At 40.9% G+C, this 25,183-nt stretch overlaps 1 long non-coding RNA gene across 1 annotated transcript; it reads right to left on the reverse strand.

Annotated features, from left to right (window-relative positions):
• Positions 1–478: 478 nt before the first annotated feature.
• LOC121233503 lies at positions 479–2,347 on the reverse strand. Its single transcript, XR_005933081.1, has 3 exons — positions 2,312–2,347; positions 702–820; positions 479–570 (listed from the first exon to the last, which is right to left on the reverse strand). It is a non-coding gene; the product is annotated as an uncharacterized LOC121233503 (long non-coding RNA).
• Between the last annotated feature and the right edge of the window lie 22,836 nt (positions 2,348–25,183).

Consider the following 25,183-nt stretch of genomic DNA (forward strand, 5'->3'; position numbering starts at 1 on the left):
TCAATTTTAAAGCACAAGACCTATAACATATAGTGTGAATCATCTCTTGTCTGCATATAAGATAGCACAGATAGATAACATGCTTAGTGAAAGCTTTATCACCAAGGAAACACATTCATAAGCATTGAATCTAGCACCTTAACATTTACAACTCACTTTAAAAAAAATGCCAGCTGTAAATAAGTCCATACTCATAACTACAAATATGTGGTATCTATCACTTATGCCTATTTTAAGAATTACTCATTGCCTAGGACTGGCAATGGGCAAAGCCAATTTGCAAAAGTTCAGAGCTTCTGGAGATTTGGACTCTGATCTACCAGAAGTTAATTGTTTCAGAGAGATAATAATTTTTTGGTAATTATGTCCAACCAATCCATAAGTAACCCCTCACAGAATAGGTTTTATCTAGTGCCACTTGCTATTTCCTAAAGGTCATGGAATCTCTTTTCCTCACCTCTAACGGCTCACCTTTCCTGGGTGCACTATGGGGAAGCATAATTCCAGCAGAGTGGAAATTCAGTCAGCAAATGAGGCATCGACATAAATATTCATGGGGGAAAAAAACTTCTGAAAAAATGTTGAGAAAAGAGAGTAGGTAAATCATGGCATCCTCGGGAGACCACTAAGATATGCACTGACAATTTACATAGATTTGCTTAAAATTTTGTCTGTAATTTAAGAAGTGTTATCATACTTACCGACTTGCCACCTTCTTGCCAGTATTTGGGCAACTCTTGAGCACTGGACACTTGATTGAGGATAGAACAGTTGCCCAGATGCCATGCAGCACCCATTTGTCATATCCTTGATTTACAGTCTGGGAATTAGCAAGGGAAATTATTCTGGATTACTCAGGGAAATGCTCATGCCTCAGTCAATATGTAACAGTTGTTCAGTTTTTACAATGTGAATTTGACTTCCTATCTAGGATTCTTTGCCCACTTTGCAAACCAAGAACCTGATATGAAGGCAAGCCATGGGAGAAGCACATGATTCACAGGGACCATCTGCATGTACAAGGTTAAGTTTCTGCACAAGTGCTAGAAGACACGCTGGGCACTGGGTGTTATCTCAGGGTAGAGTCGCCGTGGAGTTCAGCACAACTTAATATGGTAATGATTCAGTTTCAAGAGAAAAAATTGCAGGAATAATTTTGAAAATGCTTGATTATGAATTGTTCTGCTTGTGGCTGTGGTCACTTTTTTGGTCACACTTTTATTGACCTTGGTAGGAAGAGAGGGAAGCTGATGCTATGTGCCTTTAGAAAGCCAGCTCTGAAAACACACAATATACTTAAAATATTTGACTCCTTGCAGCTAATCCTACAAAGACACATATTCATAGAGACCTTTGCTTAACTGAGAATCCTCTGAACTCAATTCATGTCTGGGTCCTGTCTGGTTCCATGAGGCTAAATAGATATAAACTAAGGGAGCCATTTGCCAACTCAGGACTCAAATCACCAGCAGTCATCATAAAATCCAGTGCCCACAAGAGTCTGAGGTGTAAAATACCAGACTCCAGCACCCAAATTTGACCATTCAGTGAAGAATAAGATATAAAGGATTTCTTTAAAGCCACTGACCATGAAGAAAGAGAACATCCACTGTTAGGTAATGACGCAATCTTGAACTTTCACACCACATCTCGGTAAATATTACTACACTGTAATTGAGTTCATCAGGTTCCATGAGCATGCCTGTTCTTCCTTCTCCATTTCCGGATGATTTCCATTGGTGTTATGCAAAGGACACTACTGTCTACTGGGAGGTTGTGCTAATCTGAAGCACATTCTTTTCAATTGTTTATATCACCCTTGTTTGCAGATTTTAAGTTCTCAGATCCTCCCTAATAAGGACAGTGACCAGAGGGCTAGAACATGTGTACCTTTTATAAGGACAAAATGAGGAGCAATAATAAGGTTTCCTCCCTTTTTTCCTTTTTCTCTTTTCTAAAGAAAACCTTTTATTCAACCTTGATGCCATAAAAGAAGGTGATGTCATAATTTATGATATTAAACTGGTTACTAAAATGTCATTACACAAGTGATGTTTTAATTGATGATGTTAAACTGGTTAGGAGGAAAGTGTCAAGTGTCACTTTCATGACATAAACTGCCAGTTATGATTATATAATATCAATTATTCTTCAGAAAACTGCATTAGATCAGTTAGTTCTGAACCAATGTAGTTGGGGCAGGTTCATATTTTTTTAAACGCTGTTCATCCAGTTCTCATTATTAGGAGTAAAATATACTTTCAATACAGTTTAGACTTTTATAACTCTCCCCTTGAAACATAACACCTACCTTTCTCATTTGCCCTTTCAGCTGCCATCAGATCAACAGCGAGCTAAAAAGAAAGCAGTGAGATAAATTTTATAACCTTAACTGAGCTTGCCTTGTTCTCCAATCTTACAGAAACCAAACTTTTGAGTTGAAGGTAGACAAAAATAACAAAACATAATTTTAATAGTAGGTTAAATATAGAACATTAGGATTTGCTGACAGGATGTTGGTAACTATGAGCCCTGCTTTGACGCTGGATCTCCTAAAGCTTTAGCGTTCAGCTGCTCTCCAAATTCCTCTAAATCTTATTCAGGCACAGAACCAAAAGAACGCATTAATATCTGAAATGCATGTAGCCAGATCTTAAAAACTTAATCCCTTCTAGGGATAGTTACAAGTAAAAGCAGCAAGTTTAGTTCATGTGTACTGTCTGGGTTCAATAGCAGTAGGCTGATTCACCGCTGGTGCTGATCTGATCTAGCAAGTTTATAACTTTTCCCTACGTCAAAGCTGCACTGTGTTCCTTGCTGTCAATGACACATCTCTGGCTAACTGGCAAAGCTATTCAGAGATGCCCTGATAACAAGTTAGATGCAACATAACAGGATGAGATTTTAATGGGAATTTCCCAGCTAAAATCTTATCTATTTTATAGGAGCACAGGTACATTCACATTAATGAGGGAGAAAGCAACAGGCAGGTCTATCTCTTGGTCAAGACTATTGGATTTGTCTGAGTTTAAATAAGAGGATTGCTCCCATAGATTTCCCCTTTTGTAAAATGGCAAAAAATTACAATGGAAAAATAAATGATCTACACCCACGCAACCACACTGACCCTGAGAAACAGTGAGGACTCCAAAGCCAACAAAAGTTGGCTGCTAAATAAGCCACACTATTACTTTCCTGAACAACTTTGGGCTCAGACCAGTGTTGCTTTATAATAATGAAAGCTGGGTGTGGAGATGACTAAAAGGGCCACACTTCACTCCGTTACCCATACTTTGATCAGATCAGAAGCCACACTTCATGGGAGAGGTCTTGGAGGTTTGATCAAAGTAGCTGTGGAAGGTCCCAGGGAGGAGCTGCAAAGAGGCAAGGGAGGAGCGTGCTAAGAAATACCCAGAAACACACACGTGATTTTCATTAGGCTTAATGGAGATGGTGGAAGTTAATCTGCAGGGCAAGGCTTTGAAAACTTACCTCATTATTTCATCCATGCAAAAAGAGTCTGTTGTCTCCTTTTATGTCTTTTGTTCTCTACATGGCTTTGCAAGTAATGGATTTGGGTGTCATCCCACCTCCCCCATCTTTCTGACAAGCTTAATGATGATTACGGACCTGAGTTCACAAAAAAAAAGTAAAAAAAAAAAAGTAAAAGAAATACAGAAAAGGAGAAAAAAGGAAAGAGAGATATTTAGTACTGATTATCCACATGTACCAGGTGTTTTATTACCCACATATCTCTAGGTAGCAATCTACCTGTCAGATTTTGGGGATGTACAAATTGCATTAGATATCAGATCTTTAATGCAGACGGCCAAATAATGCCAGAATTTTGAAAGTTTATCCCCTTAACCTGCTATCACATCTACTCTATTCCACAGACATTCTCATTGGAGCCAGTAACTATTGTTCTCTCTTTCCTGATTGGTTATAATTATTTAAAATACACTTTCAAGCCAGAGAGAGCTTGCATCAGGCATAAAAGCAATGCATCATATCATTCTAATTTACGTAACAAGTCAGATAAAATCTAAGCATTAAAGTGTGCACACCTGTTGACATGACAGAAGGTTGAACTCCTGTCAGACAGATGCCTCTTACAAGAAAGATGAGGATAAAAATTCTTTCAAAACCTTAGTAGGTCCAATCTGCCCATCCATATAGTTGCTGCATCATGGAAACATACCCATAGCGCACGGCAGTACCAATCAATCTGCAACAAGGCTCCAGCTTACAAAAGCAAAATTCCTTCTAACATTTCATTGTAACTGAAAGAAGGCATCCAGACACTGGTGGGTTTTTTAAAAGTTATATCATAATTTATAATTGGTTGTTAATTAATGTCAGATCACAGTGGAATTCCTATGGAATTACAGTGGAGCCTCTTTAATTACCAGTTTATAATTATAAATCTCATTGGAATGAAAAACACAGGAACTGTAATAAATGATGATGATCTTGGAAGACTTCTTTTGACTAATAAAATCTTCAATTATGCATCCTGAGGAATTTTAGAACAGTAGTCTTCATTTGGGGCAGAAAACATTTTCCATGATGCAGGATTCCCCTTCTTCCATTATGCAAAAACAAAGAGAAAAAAATCTTAAATGTTATTTCACAACTAGAGCAATTACATCTTGTGAAATGAAAAATACATCTCAGGTCTCTTAGCACTACATCTTGCAATCTGTGTACACCGTAGATCACTAAGGTAAGACCTTTTCCACTGTTCCTCTGTGGTTTTGTCATTCTCTACTGATTTGCCTGCAAAAAGCCATGGAACTAGCCCCAGCTGCGAAAGATCCTCTATGCAATCATATAGTAGAGGCCTGCAGCTTACTGTTCAGGTTCTCATGATCTGTGCTATACTTGCATACAATCAAGGATGACATGATTAGTATTGTTCATGTTCACTGTTAATTAAGTGTACCCACAGCAGTTTGTCCTATGTTCTGCTGCACACATTTGTACCTCCCTAACCACCCGTGGGTGGAGAATTACAACTATAACTGCTTTACACCAGTACCCTACAGACCAAAAGCTGATGCAGTATGTATGTTGTTATGACTCTATTCAATCATCTTTACCTCCTTTCAGTTTAACTTTGGGTTGGATGAAATGAAACAGAAGTTGGGGTGCCTGCCACATGGAAGCAGCCCTATAAGAAGAGTTCTCAGTGTAGGAACTCATCTCTGCAACAGATACAAGACACAGGAGGAGGAGGAGGCAGCTGCCTCCCTGTCTCATCAGTGCCATCACATCATGGGACACCAGCGCAAACCTTGCGCAGACACATCCCCTGCTCTCGGCCAAAGTCATTCACAAGGAGCCCTTGAACCTTATCTTCAGAGCTTGGTTGGGACAACGAGGAAGATACTGATTTGAATTCTGATACTGAATTTTGAATTCAGCAGCAGGTCCTGACCCTCACCAGCTTGTTTATATGTCCCAACAAGCCCAGTTACTTTCTCTCATTCTCCAGACTGCTAGTTACTGCTTTCAGCTATCCTCCTAAGACTTGTTTTTCCTCCACAAGGACATACGTAATTCATATGTTGAGCCCCTTCTCTGCTGCTTCTAACAACATTGTTTTCTCTGTTACTTGCATTTTCCCCCAGTCCTCTCATAGTTCTGTTTCTCCATGCCTTTGAGACTGCAGCCCTGTGCTTCTCCCCATGTCCCATGTACAGCCGTGGGAATCTGTAAACCTGCCAATGTGCACTTTGTAAAAAACTTGCTGCAGATCTGGTGGGTTTCATTTTGCAAGCCAAGAAACGTGGGCTTACAACATAATTGATACTAACAAATTGAGAGAGGAACTATGGTCCTTACCTAAAATAAAAGACACACACAGTGAATTAAAGGTCATGGTATAAAGAACTGTGCAGAGGAACACTGGGAAATAAGAACAAATGTAATACAGGCTACAGCGGAGTTAAACCAGAGATGAATTTGGCTTAATAAACCATAAGAAACCTATTTCCTGTACTAATTACTCTGCTTCTTAAAGAAGTGTAATGTTGGCATCAGCCTTCATACTAAATTGTACCACAAAACCCCAACACTTAACAGTGTTTTAGCCTACACATTAGGCAGGCATTTACCAATTCTTATTTTGCCTAGCTGTTGTTTATTCACTGACAAATTTTCATTGCAGGTTTTGTCAAGTGGAGAGATGCTCCTTGAATAGCAGAACTGCTATTCAAGGACTTTGAGAAGTAACCACACAGTATTATTTGATTATCCGTTTGTTTTTCATTCCACTTTGCAAAAGTGTCCCTTTAGTAAATGCAGACCAGCAGCGTCAACAGGGCAACTTCCCTGCCAGACAGTGCTTTCCATGGAGTACATAGGTTACAGTCACTAATACAGGCAAAAGGACGGCTCGTTTCTTCTCATTCATTTTGTCAGCAGAACAAAAACAATGGCACATTAGCAACAGACTTTCATATGGACACTGGAATTAATCAGACTCAAGTTTGCCTTCCCTTAATTCACAGGGTCATGCGAAGGTGGGGAGAAGAATTTGCAGTTTTATCATTGCGGGACTGCATTCCTAATTCTGCCCGAGATAACGGAGCCCCAGTGCCTTGGATTGCTGATTATTACAATCACCAACAGACACACATACATATTCAGGGAAAGTGTTCGAACTCTCACATTTGTATTCATTTTACTTTGACTTGACTGGAATCATAAAAGGAATGTGTAAACGAGGAGAGCCTGTTGCTGAAATGAAGTTGAATTTTTTCCCCACAGAAACTTGGGTTCATGACAGCTTTTTGTTGGGCAGGACATTAGCCTTTTGTAATTTATTGCTTTTAGATTAAATCTGGGGAAACTCAATATTGCAGTTGAATGATTAGAGCAATACCCCTCGGAGTAATAAATTTTCTTTGGTGCTGTGCATCTCCCGATCATGTTTCCCTTCTAATTACATTTACATAAATGATATTCTGCAAAATTAAATTAACATTCAAACCGTTACGCTGGCAAGGAGAGACAAAAATTAGTTACAAACTTACATCCCTAAAAAACCGAAATGACACCTCGTTCTTTCCACAAACTGAATCACAGCTATCCCCCAAAGTGTCTCACACACAACTGACTATTCTAGTTGGTTAATCACCAACCTAGACGCTCTGCTCCCCCTTTCAGAAGTTTATAGGGTAAGGTCCTGCTTTCCACAGGGTCTCATTAAATAGAAGCAATTGGTGACAATCCAAATTTGGTCAGCAAAGTGCTCTATTCAGACCTAGATTTGATTTCTACAGTTTTGGCTACAGCCCTTCCTCAGGGCTTCCCTGTCTTGGCTCCTGCGCACGATTCCTCTAGTACAGAGCCAGAAGGTGTTTGGCGGGGCTCCTTGTGAACTTAGAGTCAGTGCTGTGCTAACACCCTCCTGACCAGGCTGAAGAAAGATGTTCTTGCTCTTCATACATCCACACCACCACGCTGGCTGGCTAGCAGCGCCGTGCTTTCCTGGGCTGCTCTCCAACTGACGCATGGACGCAGGGTCTCACGGAGCAAGTTTTGACTTGCCAAGAGGAGGAACCATTATCCTGATGAGAAAAAGAGTGCCAGCCTACTGCTGGTTCATGAAGCCAGTCTTCCAACAGCTTTTCCAAGATCTGAAGTTTAAATGGACTGTGATATGTAGTGTTGATTTGCCTAAGGCCACTAATCTCCTGACTACTCAATCTATCTTCTCAGTGCTGTATCAGGAACAGTAGCTTTTGCAGAGAAAAATTGTTTCCTAAGACCTACTTGGAAAGGCATGATTTTTGTTGTTCAGTAGAGGATTTGCCCCTTCAGATACCCACCCACTGTAAAGACAAAGTACATCCATCCCCTCTCTACTCTCTTTTGATGCCATTAACAAACCATCAATATACTTACACAAAGAACACACATCCAATTCTATCAGTGTGAGGCACCACTTGATTTTTTTGTTGACCACGTGCCCACTACACTGAAAATCACAATATTTTCATTCAGGAATTCGATTACTGAACCTTGTCCTGCACTCCCTTATAATAAAAAGCATATACTGCCACATCTCTAGTGATATCAATTCTTACGCAAGTATACTCAAACAATTTTGAGGCGTTAGTAACAAAAAAGGAAAAAAAAAAGTATGTACTATATGGCACATACGTATATACATATATAGTCACATCTGGAACTAAATCTGTCAGCTCTACTGCAAGTGTGTCTATTTGAGTGTGACTATACTGTCTGTAAATTGGGCATATTTCAATGGGGGAAAATACAGTATCTGGAGAAATGAATTAGCGTAAAAATGTCAAAGCTCCTGATTAAGTAAAGACTGCATATATATGACCCTACTTTTCAGTTTGAAATCTGGATGATTTCAACATTTCAATTTTTGAAAACAAAGTTTGCATTCAGCGATTGAATTTCCTTGTTGAAACACATCAACATTTGCATTTTAGTATATTTCAGTTTACTTGGCAAAGAGATTGCTGGTTTTTTCCCCCCCAAAAAAAGCTGGGCAGCCTGGCATGTGTTTGAAAACCTAATTTAATTTTCCCTAAACTTCACAGTTTCTATATTTCTGTAGGTCCTACAATAAATACAGTTAATTAGTTGTAGACATAACATTTAGAGACCATATTTTCTCAAAGTGTTTGATTGCAGTGAGTCATCTGCAGGACAGTCCTCTTTCCAAGACTGCATTTCATTCCTGTTCGCCTCACCCTGGTAAACATAATGTGCCAAACACTCTAGAATTTCTGTTAAATAAGCTCGTCTCACAGTGTTATGGCCCAGGCCCATTCAGAGCCATAATTGAATTCTTTGGCACACAAATCGCTTGGAAAGACTGGGCCTATTTATATGTTTAGGACCATATGACAAACATCTGTTTCACTGCAAGGAATGCTAGGGTATAACCACAGGTACCAAATGCAAATCACATAGGAAATCTTGGTGCAGGTTCATTAACCATGACTCCTGAAAAGGACATGAGACCCAAATTTCCATTTAATGGAACAGACTCTTAGCCTGTGCAAGACTATGATGAACTTTCCGTGAAATCTACGAGTCAATGAAAATTCAGAGCAGTCAAGGAGATGGGGAACATAATAGCACCAGACCAGCAGGTACATTTGCAACAACAACATTATACAACAAAATTCAAGAAACCTTTCCTTCCTCAAGGACTCCAAACTATAGTTCTGGAAGACAGAACAATGTAACTAAAATGTCATAACTAACTTCCACTGCTAGCATTAAACTTTAATTTACTTTCTTTCATCAGTCTGTTACATTATTCCCATTACCATTGCCATGGTATTTCTTCCCCATATTTAAAAAACAGCATAGCTTCAAGACACGTATCAGCAAAGCACAACAAATATATGTCTGAGAGAGCACTCAGTGAATATATGTCTGAGAGAGCACTCAGTGAATGATGGGAGAATCCTTATGATTAAGAAAAGCAGTAAAGAGAATATGTGAGGCTTCAGCAACGTTATCAAGAATTCATGACTACACACGGGTGTGATTCAGATGGCTGAGGTTATCAGACTCCAGGCGCATTGGACAGTGCCTGTGAATAAGCCAGGACCATCTGCCATCCACAAAGAGAAAAAATACATCTCTCTAGAAGTAGGGTTCTTTACAAGCTTTCTGAAAAAGCTTCAAGGTGGGGTCCAAGCATTTTGAAAGGTTGTGTAAAGCACAGATACCTCATTTAGCTCCTGATCCAGGAGATACTGTAGCTCTGAGGAATAGAGAAGGGAGAAGAAATACAAATTTGCCAAAAGGTATCTCAACAACAAACGCAAAGAACACCTGAAGGAATGGCTGATACTTCCTGTTCTTCAGAATAGTGGAAAATTGTGATCTTATTTTATCTCTCAGAAATACCATGGAGAAGACGAGATTCAAAATTGCATTTGGAGACTAATAGGAGCAACCAGAATGATTATGAGCTAATTTTACCATAAAGGCCAGGCTCATCCCTGTGTATCAGAGACTATATTAATAAACACTCTTGACCACTTCAGTACCTCTCTCATTTACCACCCTTTGGCACCTGCTTTGAGCAAGAACCCAACTGCCGAGGAGATGGGATGGGTGGGGAGTGGCTGCATTTTGGGCTGCTCTTCTCAGAAGGTAGGGGGTTTTTTTATTCTCCTGGTACAATCCTCAGGGACTCCCGAGGGCAGGCTACTGTAGCTGCAAGAAGAGCACCACTGCGTACACAAGGCATGGCAGCAATTAAGAGGAACTGAAGCTTGCTCTCACAGTGCCCATGTTTCTCCACTTCTACATTTTGAACTGCCTGATTTTTGGTGTTGTTGATGATGTTCGAAGATTAAATGTTATGTGCAGCAACAGCTGTTAGTGATCTCATTCAAAGCTGAATACCTTTTTACACATGGTTTGGTTGTGCACCAGGGGCCAAGAACTTTGGCTGTAGATAAGCAAAATCAAAATCTGTTTTAACTGGCATATTGAGTCCATTGTCTATAAACATTTGCATTATGAGAATGAGATCAAATCTGCCAAGGGACATTATTATGTCGTGAAATATATTTGACCATCACAAAAGAATGACTGGAAAAGAGTGGAAAAGTGGTGATTATCGAGCTATGTACCAGTGGCCTAAATCTGCTCAAAAGCTCCACTAATTGCAAGCAAACACAGTCTTGGGGAATAGAGAGAGTCACAAATGTATGTATAGAAAACAACCAAGAAAGAGAAGGCAAGGACATTCTTTGAGCAATAAAGCAAGGAAATACTAGAGTTTGGCAGCTTCTGCCCTGCTTTGACTGGATGGGTGGCACCTATTAAAGGGCAGTGCCAAAAAGATCAATGTTAGGCTGGATGGGATTTCCCTAGGAATATGTAAAACAACAGGCCAGGAAACAGAAATGCTGCGATACTGATCCATTTTTTTCAAGCAGTCACAGATTCTTAATGTAAATACCCGCAGACCACATCAGAAGGGAATCACCAGGAAGATGTCCCGGGAGCTCTTGTTAGAACTAATGTATTTAAGGATTTATATTACTATTGTTAGTAACATGGGAGCTGTGTTCTCTTTGGAACAGTTAAGGAAGCAGCTTGAGAAGGAAATGTAGGGTTTCAAGGCATGAACACGCAACTTTTGCATCAAACTGATTTTGATGGATTAAAAACTGGAATCAATTGATAAGAAAATGGCTGCAAGTATTTGACTTGTCTCAGGGGAAATCCCTGGGAATCTCACACACCTTTGCAAACTGGATTCAAACTGTAAGAAAAATACATTTCTCAAAAAAGCAAAGACAAGAAGTAAGAATCTAGGTGGTATTAAACAGTATCATAGAAAAAAACAAAGGAAAACCATACAACAGCATTAGGCTTTCTGAATAATCTAGTGCACTCAAAGCAACTTCCTACAGATTTGTCAGCCTTAGTTCATGTCTACAGACGTGTTTCTCCCCTTCCATTGCTCCACTTACTTTTAGACAACACGTGAGCTTGGTGAATGTGTGAAGAAAGCAGAGAATAATTATCATCAGTCGTAGCTTGAGGTATCTTACCTATTTAGCAGTCATGCTAGTGGCCTAGAGGGTCCATCAGGTGACTTTCACTGAATTCAGTGAGCTAACAAAAAAAGATATCCAAAGCAAATTCATGTCTCTTCTAACAGAACAAGAGAAAGATGACACTCTCTCCTCCCCAAAACCAAACACAAAAGTCACCCAAATCCCAAACCTACATTTATATTCACTAAAAGATGGGGATTTCCTTCCAGACCCCTGTCCCAAAGGGGAAGGGGCTCTGCTGAGTCCATGAGGTAGAACACAGACACCAGCAGTGTCTTCATAAATGCCCCAGCTATCTGCTCGGCCTCAGATCTGCATCAGCATGATGCAATTGCTGAGCAGGGTAAAGAAAGTGTTTTTCCCAGGGGTCTACTAACAGGGACCTGGGAGATATGAGTAGACATCATGGAGAGACTCCCATTGACTTCAAGGTTCATTAAGCACAGTCAGTGTTGTCAGAACTGAGCTCTTCTTATAGAGGCAAAGGAGGTTTAATGGCACAGTGCTGGAGAAGCCCTTTTGTGCCTCTTTGGTGTGGAACACAGTGTTATTCTCAGAATCACAAACCTGTTCTTTGGCTAGAATAAAAACATTTGATTGTGTTTTGCTGTGAAAACATTTTGATTTGCTGTACTGTCCATGATTAATGTTGGTCTTTCAAAAAAAAATGTTTTCCTTTGTGCTATGTAAATAAAGCTTCTTCCCAGTGTTGTTGAAATGCTGGCTTTCATTATGCATGGCAAAGGAGAGGCTGGTGATGCTTTATGATCTTTAGCAAGCACCACAGACATTTCTGGAACACGAAATCAAAAATAAGAGCAAGTAGCATTAAAATGTTCTTTGAGCTAATTTCTCTAATCAGAACATGAAAGTTCTTTTTCATTTAGTGTATGTGAACAGCGTTCAAAGCAAAATAAAAATCATTCTGAAACTGAGTCTTTGTTTTTCTGGAATAGAGTCAGAGTGCTGGAATACAGTCAAAGTAAAACCTTCTTTTTATGACAACTGAATTTGAGTATTGGATTTCTTATTTGATGTGACATCTCATCACAAGATCCTCCAGGCACTGTGCATGGATCACCTCTAAAATATAAACATCCGAATATTATACTTCTTCTGTTTCTCTGTGGTAATAATAATTCACTTTCACATCAACTTCTTGGAAGGAAAAGCCAGAAATGTCCGTAACTTTTTATACCATATACATCTCTTAAATAAAGGTGATCATGAAGACTCTTTCCCTCCCACTGGTAACCACATCACGTTGCAGTGGCAATGACATTGCTGCTGGCTTTCACAGAAAGGGATTTTGAACAAAGTCTGGGAACAGGGACAGTTCTTCAGGCAAAGTGGGGCTGCATGACTGCATTGACTCCTGTCAAATTTTGCCAGTCATATCATCAGCTGATGATATGTTTCTCACTGGTGAACTTCTTTGAACATGATTTAATAGCTGAACCAAAGCATGAAAAATGCTCAAGTTAGCTAATCTCGGCAGACCTTCAGGTCTGTGGATCACAGTTTGGAAACTACTGATTTAATAAATCTTCCATCATGATGGCTAACAACAGATTGTACCTCATCCCTAAGTGGCCTAATGAACTACGTTTGGGCAATGTGAGAGGTGAGTAGTATCAAGATCTCGCTGTTTACTGAATAGCAGTGCGATGCATATGATTTAGATGACATCAAAAAGGTGTCATTTTCAGGAGATCAAAAGGTAGAGTGCCTTCCAGAAAAGAAAAACGGTTGTATCAAAATAAAAGGAAGCATTCTCAAGTTTCTGTTTGTTATTACCCTGAGGAGTTTGATTAAACATGGAGATACTTCTGCATTAAAGTAATGTTTATTTTTAACAGGAGGTTAAAGCTGAGATGCCAACATGGCCTTGTTTGCTGTAGAAATGTGGCAACTCAGGGATATACAAGTTATGTACATCCAGGCACCAGAAGACTGAAATTCAACCTGTCATTCAACAAAGATTTTCCTATTTCATACCAGCACAAATTAACCATATTCTCCTGACCATCCAGGACCTTCCCAGACCCAATTACTACGTCTCGGATCCTCTCTCCATTGCCCCCTACCCTCACCAATACACAAGTACTAACTCACAGACTATTTCTCACAACACATTGTTTCTTCTTTGCTGCACCCTACCTAGGAAAACATTTTCTGAACTGATCTCCCAGGCTTCTATTATGTCATGTCTTCAAAACTCCAGCAACATTATTTTTTAACAGGTTGTGCATCCTTTGAAACAGAAAACGTTTGCATGATCAGATGAAAAAAAAGCCAAAAGTCAGTGGACTCCTTTACAATGGACCTCCCTGACTTTTCAGAAACTCTTGTCATGAAGAATATAACCTCACTGCTTTCCTGTTCCACACATCTCCCAGCAGTACGTTGCTGCTTAAGGCAGAGAACGCAGTACTGTAACTAATCTGAAATGAAGGAAAACATTTAACCTACAGTCCCTCATATTCAGAACAAATAAGTGTCTCCGTGTCCCGTGCACATGTTTGATGGAGTCAGAAACAGGTTATTAATGAAGAGTAACTCCATAAAAATGAACTCGCTCCAATCAGTCTTCTGGCACTACAACGTCAAGTGGAGATGCCAGTCAAGCAGCTAATATTAAACCTGTAAATCTTTACCTATTTAGGATGCTTTAATCATTTCCTATGAATTAATACCATAAAATGTGATTTATAGCTTAAGGAGGAAGATCCTTATAACCATTAATACACAAATTCAATCAACAGACATTTGGAAATTACAGATTCACTGGAACTGCGTGCTGCTCAACAGAAAACCAATCCTGCCCCCTTCTCTGCAGAGAAAGTGGGGCTTCAAATAATGGTATGGGTGCAGTTTCATCAATGCTGCGTTCCAGGAAACCTCCTTACACAGGCTTTCTTCAACAGATGGTCTTCTTAATTTGGTACAAGGTACAAGATTTATAGACAACCCTCAGCAACATGGGGAGTGCTTAAGGTGTCAGATGTAGCAATAAACAAATGGGAGAGCAATGGTCTCTTAGCAAACAAATTCTCTAACCTTTCAAGGATTGCTATGACCCTGCTGGTCCTACACATATATCTGAGAGAAAATACAAAATCGTTTAGGGTTGTTTTTTTAATATGGAAAAGTTATTTTAAAGTTTGTCTAGTTTTGCTGCAAATTAATAATGGCAGCCAACAAGGCCATTGAAGCATAAAATCCCAGATATGTTGAGCTTATCAGAAACAGAGGTCTGCATGCAGTCTATCTACCAGTCTCCAGTTCACCTAGAGATGGCCCAGCTGTTTCCTCCTAAGCAATCCTACCTCTCAGCCTCTAACATTTTCTTGTGACTGTCTTGTCACCACCGTGTACCAAACATGACTAGAAACAGGGACACTTGTTCGACATTTCCTTCTCTCTGTCACCACAGGTGACTCTGCCAAGTGCCCATCACTCGGTCTCATCTATCTTGGCTATCACTTATTTTTCTCTTTCCTTTGCCCCATACATACAGGCTCATTCATCTGCTGGTCCTTCCTCTGTGTCAGTGATTCTAATGACCCTTTTTCTCTCTGGCATCCCTGCAGATTCATGCACACTGTATCCCTTAAGTATATACAAAGGACCAGTTTAATTCTTTTCAAATTTAAGCATTTGCTTGAGGTGCCAAAAACAGAAATTTAGTTGCCCTTTGTTTCCTTTATTATCCATGAAGAAAGACAGTATGTTGACAGGCTGACTCGGGTATTAGCTGAGCAGAAATGCTCTTTGGAAATACCTCCTGGTTTCTACTGACAAGAGAAAGCTTAGGGTTACTGGCTTTCTAATACATCACTAAAGTGCTTACAGGGGATGGATGCAGGACAAAGTATAAACATTTTTCCAATCCCTGATTTGTGATTCTTCCTCTCTCAACCTCTGTTTCTTTTTTCAAGATTCAAGTTGCTTTGCCTTGTCTGTTTTATAGGGACAATCTTATTTTAACTAAAACAGAAGCTTGAGCCACCAGTTCAAGAAGAGTTTTTGTAACAGCTCTCCAGTGTGGAGAGAAGGCAGGTGACACGCTCTTTACATATTATTGTAAAGTTTTCCAAACAACTTTTTAACCTTTGACTGTTTCAAAAGCCAAACTACCCTACTAGTACAGGCTGATATTTATGCTTTTATGGAGAGAAGGAAAAAAAAATATAAATTGGAATCATGAGTACTCATTCAGTAGCTGAGAGCAAGAGGTTTTTCAGACAGCTAGAAACCGCTGCAGAGGAGAACAGCTAAGCTTTTGCCTCAGGGCATTTAAAAATTCCCTTTCTCCTGCTCCATCTTTTCCCTTCTTCCCTGATCCCTCTTCCAGCATATGTCTGCTAAAGATCTCAGCCTGAGGAACATAACTGGGAGGATGCCAATCTCCAATTCATCTTGGGATCTTAGAGTTTGATTTAATTTTCCATACGGCCTGACTGCTTCTTTAGTAATGATGTACATCCTGGCTAGCCTGACAAAAGCAGCACTGGTTTTCCTGTAGAGCACCAGCGTGATGGAGTTTCATAGGCAACCTGATACATTTGCTACTGGTCCAAGCGCAGCAGCACTTAGACAGCATCCGGCTTTGTTATAGACAGAGAAAATTGCCAAAACATCCATTAATTTCAGTGGTACCAGACTAGGCCCATGGAAACAAGATGGAAAGGATAAAAGTCAGGGAATGTGATACAAGTGGGAAGACAGAGCAGACAGCATGTTTTGAAAGAGGATGCAGAAGAAGAAACACACAGTGAGAAGGACGGGTAGGTGCAGAGAAAGGACTGTTATTACAGGAAGAGCAACAGACACTGTCTTGAAAAGAATGCAAGGAAATTTTATAGTTATTGTTCAGCAGTATCTTCTTCTCCTTACTAGAAGGGTTATGATTGATGATTTATTTTTTAAAAATGAAACATTTAGCTCAGAGTGGTTTTGGAGGGTTTCAAAGCAAAGAACAGCTGTCCATGGCAGGAAGAGCTGGTTGGATGGTTCAGACTACAAGTTCAGCTCCTTTTGTTCCCAACACCTACAAAACCTTTTAAACAAGAACCTTTCTGACATAGAGAGATGTAAAGGAGGAGAGAAATGCATACAAAGAAATGGAAAATGGAAATATATAATAAGGGCTTTGGCTGTTCTCTTTATTTAATATCACGGGACTATGAATTTTCCTCATTCTCCCTGAATGAAGTCTCTAACTATGTATCTTTGGCAGCTGACACAGCAGCAATAGCTCCAGTTTGATCACTGTGAACACTGCATTGGCTGCACTTTCAAATCATCTCAGCACCCAGCGGCTGCTGATTTTGTTGCCAAAATAGGAGACACACACACTTTCCTACCTGTGTCCTAATAGCAGAGATTACACTGGAAAATACCATCAGAACAAGAATGGTTTTACTTGGCAGAAACAAGATGAAACCATGTTTGTTGAGCAAATCTCACCTGAAGTCTGAACTGGTCAATCTATAGTGAAGGTCTAATTTACAGACAGTAGAGCACTTGAGTCAGTCATTTAAAGGCAGTATTGCAGTCCAAATACCTTTTTACTGAATATTATTATAATTTAGGAGTGCACAAGGACATGAGAACTGTTAGCAGGACAGTGATTTCTGGAAAGAAAATATCTGACAGTCAGGTAAATATTCACCTCAGTCTAGATTAAAACCAGCAGAACCTGCACTATTGAACTCCATCTTCCACACTGCCACCCTCGACACACACATTTATACACCTTTGTTCTGTACTCTTCAAGAGTCGACAAGCACAATTTACTGTAGAAAATTGAAAATGTAAGCTCTTGGCTAATGTCAGCAAACCAAACCAAACCAAAACAAAAGAAACCAATTTGCTTGCCCATCAAAAATACAGTATTGCATTTAACAGAGACCACATAGTTGCAGTGGGAAACACATTATACTCACTTAAGATCCAGTTCATTAAATATTCCCTATATTCTTGGTATAAGAAAGAACAGACCACATGTGTGTGGGAGCATAATTTCCTGGAGGCAACATTTTATCTTTGATTTCCATTAGGTCTTTCATGAACACACCACTCAATCCTCTCTGTCTAACTGCCCCTGCTGTGCCAGTGATCATATAGTATGTAATGTCAAGTCTGTCTTCGTCAGGACTGGGATCAATTAGAAGGCCCAATATTCAAATTATATGCTCGACTCCCAAAGCGTTGCCACACTTATTCCCTGAGAATAACAGAAGTATGGCAAACTGTTCCACTGTACATGGTTTTCCGACTGCAGTTTGCATTATGTTTTCACAGTAACCCAAACCAAATTTGTACCCACTGCTTTCCATGCCCAAGAGGGCTTTGAGCAAGAGCACCACAGGCCTGGATTCACCCATCCTCACCGGTGGCATCTCAGTTAGGGGATGACTCACCCAGGCTCCATAATTAACAGTGGGCTACAACCTCTTTAGGAGATGATTCATGTGCTAGGTGGGCTGAAAAACTGCCTAAATATGCTCATTTCTCTCTAGTAACTGTAAAAGATTGTCTTTGTTCACTGGGCTATTAATTTAGTGAGGTGGGATTAACCTGGAACACAATTACAGGTTGTGGAGGGAGAGGCATGTGGAATCAGTGTGTGGAAATCCCATTGTGGGAGCAGCCGTTGGTTCAGTGATACCCCCAAAACTGGGATCAGAAAAAAAAATTATGAGGGGCACAAAGTTCATAAGCTGCTCCTGAAATCTCCAGCCTCAGGGAAGAAGACAGTAAAAGTTTGTGAATATAAACAGGAATTTTACAGGAACTTGACAAAACCCATACTTTTATAGTTATTTGCACATAATTGCCCACCACATAATTCACTGCAGAAAAGAGATTCCCTTTGATTGCAGTCAGAACTGGCGTGAGCCCAGGCATTTCTGAACAGGGAAGGAGCCAAACCCCACTTTAATCTGGTCTGGGGAGCAAAGGGAAGTCCTACCACTCCACCACACTGCGAGTCAAATTTATCTAGCTCCTTGTAACTCTGCTTTAGCTATGATTTGTAATGGAGACTGACTTTATTCCTATTTGTTCTCTCCAACAAATAAGCTTTCAGTTTATGTCCCTTCACTGGCTCCCTCTCTCTGACCTGAAACCAGTCTCCTGATTAACGAGATATGGAAAGTTTTAGGAATAGGGCCAAACTGGGGTGAGAGTTTTCTTTTTGGCTCTTTTCAGCTTGCATAGGGCTGTATTATGGAAGACTGCCTTGCTACTCAGAGCAAGAAAACCTCGCAAACATTACTGCAGAGTTTCATCAAAACTAAAAGACTGTACAGAATTCTTTTGTCGACTTGAAAATATGCAGCAGTAACCCCAATTCATTCACCCTGAACAAAATAGCTACAAACATTCGTTTTGCCAATACACAGACCTTAAAAAATGTGTAATTTCACAGCAGCAACAGAACATTTATATTGCAAACGTTAACCTAACTTCTAAGCTCCTGTAGGAAACTCTAAAATTGTTTAGCAAGAAAGGCTTTCTAAGCTGAGAATCAAGCTGTGAGAAAGAATAAAAAAAGAGCATTCATTTAAACATTTTCAGAAGCCCCTAAAAATGCCGTTTTCACACAGTAAATCCGCTGCACTTGAATGTCTGCTGGCTTTCTGAAAGGAATGCTCTTCACTGGGATGCAGCCTGCTGTGGTCAAGTATGATGGAAATAAAAGTGTTGCTAATGGTGATTGAAAAGGATTCCCACTGCTGCTGGCCAGTATTGGTTTTAGATGGGCCAACTCCGTCGAACGGAGAGCGACGGGAGACAGTAAACTTTCTCTAAGGCTCTCTAAACTTTGAGTCACCTCTGCTTCCCTTCCTTTTAACGCTAGCCTGTCCCGTTGTTTCTCCACAGAGCTTTGTATTAACTCAGTCTGGACCAGACTATCACTGGAAATGTAAAGGTGCAGATTTTCACACAAACGGAGCAACACAAAAAGAGAAATGAACCATGGGAATGAGCATTAGCATAGCAGCAAGTCAACAAGCTCAAAATACTTCTTCATTGTGGGTTACCCCAAGAAACAAAGTTGTTACTCAAGGGTAAATATCCAGCCATCCACTTTAACTGTGATATTTTATATTGACGGCAACTATCGGGAACAGGGCTCGGTTGTGTCAGGCATCTTGCATTTCTAAGAAAAATCAGCTTTGCACAGGCACACAGAAACTTTGCTCAGATAGTAAGTGGCAAGCCTAAGGGCAGCCAGCAAGGCTGAGGCAGGGAATCTGGGAAAGTGGGAATTCGGCTTCCGTTTCCTGAATCCCTGTTTGAAGCACAAGACATACCTCTCCTCCTCAGCAGGACTGGACTTCTTTTAATGGCTTTTCTGCCTCACATGCTGCAGGATCAGCACGGCTCCGCTGCAAAATTCCAGTAGTGGCTGATAGTTTAACAGGGCTCCGTCTCTCCTTATAGCTCACTAATTACATTGCCTCGAGATTTCAGAAGTATCCTGTACTTTCATCCTCAGAAGGAACTTGGTAATCCAGGCCCTCAGCCACAGTGAAAGAAAATCAATTAATGACATTAAGGAGGAGAAAAAATCAGAAAGATTAAGGAAAACCTGTCTTTCCTGCAAGTGGACTTCAGCTGCCTGAGCACTAAAAGGGCAGGTATCTCCTGGGCTTTGCAACAGTGATAATGCTGAGGACATGTGGGGTCCTCCGTGGTTTTACTTGGATGTACAGGTGTCCCCCATACCTTATGGGTCTCTCCCCCCGGGCCACAACCAGAAAGCTCGTATGGCTGCATGGCTGAGGAACCTGAGCCAGCTGAAAACTAACTCAACAAAATACAATAAGGGGGTGCTCAGGCTGGGGCGATGATTGCCTCAGCCAAGATGGTTGTCCAACAGCACAACTTTTAGTGTTTAAATAAGTGATCAGCCTAGAGCCTCCAAGGTAGGAAGAGCAGGGTGTAGAGTGGGGGGCAGTAGCAGGTTACACACTTTGTCCCAGATGCCTAATTTCTGCCTGAGTTGAACAGCAAGGCCGACATGCTTTGTTTTATCCAGGCTGTCTTGACTGATCCACCCCAGCCCAAACCATGGACCCCACCAGCATCTGCTAGGATTTCAGCTCTGCTGTGCTATGTTTACTCACTCTGTATGCCTTGACAGGGGACATAAAGAAGATGAGTCAAAACTTAAATGTACTTTTAAAGGAGATTTTGATGGCTGCAAAATACTTTCAATTCAATGTATACAATCCCAGCAATAAAGCTGGCCCTATTTAGGCTATTTTCAGTATGCTAAGAGTATACCAAGGTCTAGGAGACAATCTCACATGGCACAATGCAAGTAGTAATTGGTCCCTCTTCACACTGCTCTTTTTTGATCAGTCTAGCTTAGCCTTCTTCAGCAAAATGCCAAGATGTGGATCAAAGACTCTAGAGAGCACTCACTTTCAGACCCCCAAATACACACAGATGTGCAGCAATTCTTGATGTGGTTTGTTTTTTTTTCTACTCCCTCACAGGTATCTATTGCAAGTGGTAATCATTTTGTGCTACCTTTTAACATACACTTACTGTTACATTGATAACTGAAAAATACAACTTTTGCACATCACAGATATTCATTCACCTAATCCCAGTCTCTGGCAAACTCCATTACACAGCTGAGAGGGTAGCTAGCTCTCAGTCAGTCATTGTTAACCCAACCTGTTTTCTCTACCTGTGGAAGCTGGCTGGGCCACTGGGAAGTTGAATGTGCCAACAACTGGTTTGCCAAGAAAGATGTAAACTGGCCAGAAGACAGAAGCCTAGAAACTACGGTGAAGCTCTCATTTTGCATGCAAAAGTATGAGTGTGCAGGCACTGTGCAAGGAAAGCACGCAGGACTGGTTGGAGTAATGTCTTTTGCTCTTGCCCTAAAAGCAAGCTACCTCTTCAGTGGGTTCACAGCCCTCCCTTCTGCCTCCAGTCACCAATACACTCCCCAGCTTGCTCATGGGAAACCTGACACTAAGCAAAGAGCCTCACAAATCACTAAAGTGGGGATGCAGTGGACATGCATATACTGAATAGGGAGAGCAGCCCTCAGCCTGGCTCCCAGGTCAGAGAGCCAACAGGCCTGTGGACACAGGCTTAGGTGCGGCTGCAACACACCCTCCAAAATATGTTCAAATGTCAACTGTGAGCGTTGCAGAAAAATATCGCGAAAGGGCAAACAATGCAGTTCTCCCGGTCAGGGCAGTGCCTGCCACACCTAGGCAGCTCTCTGCACCGAGTGTGCCGCTGGCCTGCACAGTCACAGCGGGCAGGAAGGAGAACACACGATCTGCTATTGCAAGTGTACAAGTACTCAAGGCGACCCCAATGACCGCTGTTTCTGAATGGCCATAAACCATCAGCCAAGATGTTTTTCTGTTTTTTTTTTTCCCCTCTGTAAATCACAGGGCGAGGAAATGAAATAAAGAAGCAAGAACAGCTGGGAAGAGCACGTAAGAAGCTGTGGCATCAAAAGCCCTGGCTTTTCTGTCTTGCTACACCTTCTCCTGACTTTTTAATATATTCATTACACTTGCCGGACTACAGCCTCATCTTCATCCTGCAGATCTCACTGAGCAACCAGGATCTACCTCAGAACTACCGAACTGGAAGTGTCTAAAGAGGAGGAGTCTGTGCATCTCAAATTTATTCTTCTCCTATCTCCCAAGAGAGTCATTGTGCTCTCTTCTGCCTCCGATTGCCTTTTCCAGGTTCACCTTGCACTCATTTTAGACCTTTGCAGCAGTGAATTATCTGGATACTGGTGTCTGCAACCTAGTCTCAAATGCACTCTTGTCTTTACAAGAAACTAAATGTGCAAATAAAACCCCACTAAGACTTCTTTCTTAGGCCCAACAGAATTCTAATAAAGACTTGGTTTCCTAATGAACTAAGAAATTTCTTTTATAATTAAGGCAAGACCAGAACTTGGCTTGGTGGCCACAACAACCTCCATGTGCCTCACCTTTTCCCCAGTAAAAACAGGGTTGCTGAACTATGCAGAAAAAGCTACAAGTGAAAACATCTAGGTGAGAGAAAGTCATTATTGTGTTAGGAAACTTCTCAGTATATAACACAAATAACCTCACTGTGCTTTTAGGACACTGAAGGGGAGGAGCAGTTTCCTATTGGAGGCACCAGCAAACATGAAGTCACACAGAAGAAACAGCTAAAGATGGGGTGCTACTGAGTAAGGGCTATGCTATCCCTTATCTCCTTTGGAGGTTGGTAAAGGGCTTTCCAGAGTCCTGCTGTGAATTTGCCTCAGTGCTTTTTAGGGGCCCTTAAAAATGTCATTTGTCACAGAGTAAATCCTGGATGTCTGGTTACTTTCTGCGGGGAATGCTCTTTGCTGGGCTGCAGCTTGCCAAGGGTCAAATATGACAGAAATGAAGTGTTGCTAATAGTGATTGAAAAGGATTCCTACTGTTTGTGGCCGGTGCTGGTTATTAGAGAGGCCAAATTTGTGGGACAGAAAGCAGCAGGAGACAGTAAACTTTCCCTAAGACTTACTAAACTTTGAGTCACCTCTGCTACCAGTGCTATTCTGTCAGACCTATTTGGAGTAAACTGATATTATAATTACTGATCTCAGCAAGGGCCTAATGTGCAACCTGAGGCACTCCTCTGCCTGGCTGTATAATTATGGATGGGCTGGGGAGGCCTGCAGGCACTGCCTGTGCCCCCCACCCCTCAAATACATGCGATTAGGTTACCACTCTATCCAAGCTGCTGAGGACAGGTAAGTGAGCGGCAAAGACGCTGGCCTGCAATGAGAGAAAATTATTATTGTCAAAACCAACTGCCCACTATTAAAGGTTTGAATGTCACCTCAAAAGGGCTCCTTTTCTGACCCTTAAGTGGTGGCATCTAAAGGGCTGTTTGAAGCAGGATTCATCCCCCTCTCAGGCAGCAAATACTGATGGCTGAGAACATTTTTGTTTTGTTTTATTATTTCCTCCACCCTTTCCCCACCCTACTGTTTCTGCACCTGCTGGATTAAACTTTCACATAAAATCAGTTTGGGCTGGATATAAGTTAACTTTATCCTCTACAGTCTCTTTTATACATTGTAAACACATTCCTTTAAACCCTAGGCACAGCTTATTATTAACAAGTTCAGTGCCGAGAATGTTTGTCCACCAAAAGGAGATAAACCACTGATTTTTAAAAGAGAAATGGGGCCTTATTCAAGTAGACTGTAACAAGGAAGATGCACTAGAAAGCAGCAACATAAAAACCAAACACAGACTGAGGCCCTGGTGCTGTAAACCCTATATACAGGCTGACCTAAAGCAAGCGAGTGGTCCTTCTGCAAAAGGCGGTATATATCTGCCTAAAATTAAGTGAGGACAGAAATGCTGTACAGGATCAGGCCTGGAGGACCAGGCCTGCGACAGATTGATCACCTTTGTGGGGTGCTGAGCAGGCTGCTGTCCTATTGATTTCTATAGCAATAGAGGGGGCTTAGCACCTCAGAGCATCAAATTTCCAAGCCTGGAAGGGACCTGGGCTCTGGAATGGATTAAAGCCACATATGATGTATTTGGAAAGGCCTCAATTCAGTCTCAGCACTCAGTAACAGCAACCACCATTTATTCTGGTTACTACAATTCATTTGGACAGTGTTTACAATATTGTCCCCTTCCTCCATTATTAGACAAACAACTTTGATAGGTAGCCTTTATTTTTTACAGCATTTCAGAGCAGAATAAACGCACAGCCCAAGTTATTTATGGAGTGAGCTTTCTGTATGAGGTGCCTTTGCCAAGGAAGTGTGAATTCACATAGTGCACACGCTGTGTAAGTTCAACCAGACAACAGTGACCCAGCAGTCAGCGAGGAAGGGGAGAAAGGAAAAACACATGCAAGACACCATCTTTTACATGTCATGTCATCAGAAAATCCTCCCCATAAACTTTAGGGATCTACGTGCCAAATAGTGTTTTACTGACTCAGAAATGTGATCAGAACAGTATATCAGTATATAGGGCTTTTCTCATTGGGCAGGGTAGCAAGAGAAAAACCTGACGCTTCATTTCCCTGTTTCTGCTTATTCCTTAGGGAATGTCATGTCAGTTGTTTGGGACAGTGTGGCTGGCCATGAGTACTCCAGATGGTTACAGAAAGGTATCCTCACTCAAAAAGCCTTTTCTAAAACTTTAGGATGAAGATTTTTTTTTTAATTAAAGGAGTAGAGATTCAGAGGAAAGGAGAAAGAACAAGATAAACAGGTTTTATTTCACATGATTTTGACATCTGCTACTGCACAAAAACTTTTCTGCAGGCAGAGGACTTCATTCAAAACTAAATGATTGACAAATTCTGATTTCCTGTTATATCCAGCAGTTAAAGTGCAGGCTCTATCACTTTGTGTTTCTTTCATTTCTGATTCTTCATCCCACCAATAATGTGGGATTATGCAGCAAAGCTGCACGGACATTGCCAAAGGAGCATTGGGTCATGGTCTCAGAAGCTTATGGAACAGTTTAGCAGTCGCAGTAAGTTTAACTGTATGCATATTTATAAACATTAGCCATGGACTTGCTGTATTTCCTGATTTCCATTAAAAC

The sequence above is a fragment of the Aquila chrysaetos genome, chromosome 8 (genome assembly GCF_900496995.4).
Source record: "Aquila chrysaetos chrysaetos chromosome 8, bAquChr1.4, whole genome shotgun sequence".
Lineage (NCBI taxonomy): Eukaryota > Metazoa > Chordata > Aves > Accipitriformes > Accipitridae > Aquila > Aquila chrysaetos.